The 5,207-nt window shown below is 45.1% G+C and overlaps 2 non-coding genes across 2 annotated transcripts; one reads left to right on the top strand and one right to left on the bottom strand.

Moving 5' to 3' along the window:
- Positions 1 to 2,675: 2,675 nt before the first annotated feature.
- Positions 2,676 to 2,747, bottom strand: trnap-ugg (transfer RNA proline (anticodon UGG)). The gene has a single exon. It is a non-coding gene; the product is annotated as a tRNA-Pro (tRNA).
- A 2,043-nt stretch (positions 2,748 to 4,790) lies between these two features.
- On the top strand, positions 4,791 to 4,861 carry trnag-gcc (transfer RNA glycine (anticodon GCC)). The gene has a single exon. It is a non-coding gene; the product is annotated as a tRNA-Gly (tRNA).
- Positions 4,862 to 5,207: the final 346 nt, after the last annotated feature.

Raw genomic sequence — 5,207 nt, forward strand, 5'->3', positions numbered from 1 at the left:
GAGGAGGAGGGCATGCTCGTGTCACAGTAAGCCGTAGAGGAGCACCTTCCCCGGGCACGGGCGGTTCCAAGCGGCCCCTAAGTTTAACCGAATGGAAGCTCCGGAGGAGGAGGGCATGCTCGCGTCACAGTAAGCCGAAGAGGAGCACCGTCCCCGGGCACGGGCGGTTCCAAGCGGCCACTAAGTTTAACCGAATGGAAGCTCCGGAGGAGGAGCGCATGCTCGCGTCACAGTAAGCCGAAGAGGAGCACCTTCCCCGGGAACGGGCGGTTCCAAGCGGCCCCTAAGTTTAACCGAATGGAAGCTCCGGAGGAGGAGGGCGGGCGTGTGTCACAGTTAAGCCGAATAGGAGCACCTCTTCCGCCCGGGCAGGAGCGGAGCGTGAGGCTGTCAGTTATGAATGAATACATAAATAAATGAAGAATGCCACCTTTCATTTCACTGTCATGATCCGTGCCTGTCATGCCGCGTGTGTTTTTGTTTTTTCAGATGTGTGGGCGTTCCTCCAGCGATCGTCTCGCGCCATGCCGTCAGCTGCTGCGAGACGCGCTGATTACACTGACTATATTGTGATTATAATAAATATCTTTGTATCACCACCTTTTTTCCCGTGTCTGCGTTTGGAGAGTCCTGCTCAACCCTCCAGCTCTGCTGGAGGATCATAACATTCACAGGGCACACCGGACGGCGTACCAGCAGGTAAAAGTCGAAGTAATTAAATAAATACAAAAAGAAGTAATTGAATAAATACGAAAATAATGGCTGGGGAATAAAAAATAAGTTTTAATAATAATTTTTTTTTTTTTGTTATAACATGAATTTCACACTCTCTCTCTCTACCCATATATATATATATATATATATATATATATATATATTTATTTATTTATTTTTAAGCATTTTTGAAGGTGCGCCGCTACTTCGCGGATTTTCAGTTTTCGCGGGTGGTCTCGGTCCCCATTAACCGCGATAACCGGGGTATTACTGTATACCCGTAGTCCAACGAGCCAAAGTGCTTGCCACAAAGTATCGAAATCAGTTAACTTTATAGATTGTAGTCATAATTAAAGTCAAGTGGTGGTGTTCCAACTATCAGAATCGCCACAGCTTATTCTCATAATACTCAAATTTGGTATCTCACTGTAACATTATCAAACGTAATAAGGGTTTTCTCAATGTATTAATACAGGCGTGTATTATCGCAATGTATTGTTGGGGATCGTTCGTGCATCTTCCAGTATTTAATCGTTTCTGCAGAGGGATCTTACCGTTAAAGAAATGTATCGTTCACTTGATGCATTGCATACATGGCAAGAACGCTACATTTTAAGAAGGAAAAAACATGCATTATCAGGGCCAGATAAAACGTTTTCTATGGTGGACGTCTCTATTCTATTGGACAAGAAGTACTAATCATTGTTTGTTCAGTGGTAGAATTCTCGCTTGCCATCCGTGAGGCCCGAGTTCAATTCCCGGCCAATGCAATATGTTAGGCTGCGTGGTTACGCGTCAATTGCTATCATAATGTGTTGTCAGGCAGCGCCATCCCTGGTCTGTTCTCACCTGCGAATATGCCTTGTGTCGTAACAACTATGTCTGCGGTCACCCTCATTATTGGGGGCGGGGATACAAAACTGTCTACCAGTTTTTGGAATATCAATAACATTCCATTTTCTAATGTGGAGCCCCGAGGCTATTTGTCAGAACCTGCTGATGTTTTTACAAATCCGCTTTTTGGCCTAATTTTAGCAATTGCTTTTAATCAGGAGGTTTTTTCTTTTTAGTTGCAGTAAATTATTGCAAGTTCTGTTAATGGGACTGATCAAATACAAGGTTGGACGTGCTTTAAAAGGATACTGATGGACGGGGACGCAGGACGATTATTCTATAAAGTAGAAAGTATGCAGATCGGGGATTTTCATTTAATTCTGATGAAAAGGAGAGAGTGGATGACACCCCGAGTCTTAACCTGACCAGAGGGGGAAACTGAGGTATTGTCAAGTGTCATGGGAAAAACTGTCACTTTTGGCTTGAGTGGACTTGGTACCTATCTGTAGGATTTCAGTTTTATCATGGTTAAGTTGCAGAAAATTGGATGAGAACCAATAATACATTTCGGGGAAGCAGTCAATAAATGGAGGAACCCGGAATAATGGCAGTTGATTATGTGGAGAGGTAGAGCTGAGTGTCATCTGCATAACAGTGGGAGTGTAGGTTTAGTTTGTGAAATATCTTGACAAGAGGTAGGGTATAGATAAAGAATGTCATGGAGTCTGTTCAGGAGGATGGTTTTAGAAATTGTATCGCAAGCTGCTATCAGATCAAAGAGGGTGAGAATGGTGATTAGGCCAGAGTCGGTTGCCGGTGATTTTGATCAGTGTTGTTTCTGTACTGTGGAGGGGTGGAAACTAGAGTAGAAATGTTCTAAGAGGTTGTAGGAGCTGATTTTGGACTGTAGCTAGGTAGCTAATGTCATTTCCAAGATTTTTTAAAAAAATGTGCGATTGGACCAAGGTTATTGAAATTATAAGGAACTCAAGCATTTTTTGGGGAGTATTCAGGGTACAGTCTCAGTTTTGTTGTTTCATGTTAGTTTTTCCAGCATCTCCCTGTATAGATTTGCATCAAAATTATAAGTTGACTAAGAGACTGGGCGACCATACCGACACTGAGATGGGCTCGTCCGGGATTTGAACCCCGGACCTCTCGCACCCAAAGCGAGAATCATACCCCTAGACCAACGAGCCACGTTTAACTAGTTAACTGCCTGTTGGCCGCAAGCCTTCATCGACACTAAGACCCCGGATTTGAACCTGGAACCTCTTCCAACCAACCCTGAATTTACACTAAGAACCTGTTTGGATTTGAACGAGAAACCACTCACAACCATACCCAGAGCCAAATGAGCCACCTCCAATTGATGACATGCTCGTACCAGCGAAGAACCATTCCTATCAGTACGGAAGATTCAGGTGAACTCAAAGTAATCCAGTGTAATGATGGTCTTGTTTTGGATTTGAAAGAGGGTCCTCAGTGAGAATTACAGTAATACCCCGCTACTTCGCGGTTCACCTTTCGCGGCTTCAGTGCTTCGCGGGTCTAAAAAATATTCGGAGGCATTGTAGTTTCGCCGAGCGGCACGAGGGGGCGCTGGAGCGGTTAGACGGCCGGCGTGCGCCGAAGAGGAGAGTGGACGAAGAAGAGAGTGGACGAAGAAGAGCAAGTTCCCCCGGACACGATTGGTGGCGACGTTTCGCGCGGTTCGGACCGTACCAGAGTTCCGGCCGGCGTGCGTGGCAGTTAAGCCGTAGAGGAGCACCTTCCCCGAGCACGGGCGGTGTCAATCGGCCCCTAGGTTTAACCGAATGGAAGCTCCGGAGGAGGAGGGCATGCTCGCGTCACAGTAAGCCGTAGTGGAGCACCTTCCCCGGGCACGGGCGGTTCCAAGCGGCCCCTAAGTTTAACCGAATGGAAGCTCCGGAGGAGGAGGGCATGCTCGTGTCACAGTAAGCCGTAGAGGAGCACCTTCCCCGGGCACGGGCGGTTCCAAGCGGCCCCTAAGTTTAACCGAATGGAAGCTCCGGAGGAGGAGGGCATGCTCGCGTCACAGTAAGCCGAAGAGGAGCACCGTCCCCGGGCACGGGCGGTTCCAAGCGGCCCCTAAGTTTAACCGAATGGAAGCTCCGGAGGAGGAGCGCATGCTCGCGTCACAGTAAGCCGAATAGGAGCACCTCTTCCGCCCGGGCAGGAGCGGAGCGTGAGGCTGTCAGTTATGAATGAATAAATATATAAATGAAGAATGCCACCTTTCATTTCACTGTCATGATCCGTGCCTGTCATGCCGCGTGTGATTTTGTTTTTTCAGCTGTGTGGGCGTTCCTCCAGCGATCTTCTCGCGCCATGCCGTCAGCTGCTGCGAGACGCGCTGATTACACTGACTATATTGTGATTATAATAAATATCTTTCTATCACCACCTTTTTTCCCGTGTCTGCGTTTGGAGAGTCCTGCTCAATCCTCCAGCTCTGCTGGAGGATCACAACATTCACAGGGCACACCGGATGGCGTACCAGCAGGTAAAAGTCGAAGTAATTAAATAAATACAAAAAGAAGTAATTGAATAAATACGAAAATAATGGCTGGGGAATAAAAAAGAAGTTTTAATAATAATTTGGTTTTTTTTTGTTATAACATGAATTTCACTCTCTCTCTCTCTACCCATATATATATATATATATATATATATATATATTTATTTTATTTTTTTTATTTAAGCATTTTTGAAGGTGCGCCGCTACTTCGCGGATTTTCAGTTTTCGCGGGTGGTCTCGGTCCCCATTAACCGCGATAACCGGGGTATTACTGTATACCCGTAGTCCAACGAGCCAAAGTGCTTGCCACAAAGTATCGAAATCAGTTAACTTTATTGATTGTAGTCATAATTAAAGTCAAGTGGTGGTGTTCCAACTATCAGAATCGCCACAGCTTAGTCTCATAATACTCAAATTTGGTATCTCACTGTAACATTATCAAACGTAATTAGGGTTTTCTCAATGTATTAATACAGGCGCGTATTATCGCAATGTATTGTTGGGGATCGTTCGTGCATCTTCCAGTATTTAATCGTTTCTGCAGAGTGATCTTACCGTGAAAGAAATGTATCGTTCACTTGATGCATTGCATACATGGCAAGAACGCTACATTTTAAGAAGGAAAAAACATGCATTATCAGGGCCAGATAAAACGTTTTCTATGGTGGACGTCTCTATTCTATTGGACAAGAAGTACTAAGCATTGGTTGTTCAGTGGTAGAATTCTCGCTTGCCATGCGTGAGGCCCGAGTTCAATTCCCGGCCAATGCAATATGTTAGGCTGCGTGGTTAAGTGTCAATTGCTATCATAATGTGTTGTCAGGCAGCGCCATCCCTGGTCTGTTCTCACCTGCGAATATGCCTTGTGTCATAACAACCATGTCTGCGGTCACCCTCATAAATGGGGACGGGGATACAAAACTGTCTACCAGTTTTTAGAATATCAATAACATTCCATTTTCTAATGTGGAGACCCTAGGCTATTTGTCAGAACCTGCTGATGTTTTTACAAATCCGCTTTTTGGCCTAATTTTAGCAATTGCTTTTAATCAGGAGGTTTTTTTTTTTTTAGTTGCAGTAAATTATTGCAAGTTCTGTTAATGGGACTGATCAAATA

This window comes from Idiotropiscis lumnitzeri, chromosome 12, assembly GCF_059441095.1.
Source record: "Idiotropiscis lumnitzeri isolate Australia: NSW breed Sydney's pygmy pipehorse chromosome 12, RoL_Ilum_1.0, whole genome shotgun sequence".
Taxonomy (NCBI): domain Eukaryota; kingdom Metazoa; phylum Chordata; class Actinopteri; order Syngnathiformes; family Syngnathidae; genus Idiotropiscis; species Idiotropiscis lumnitzeri.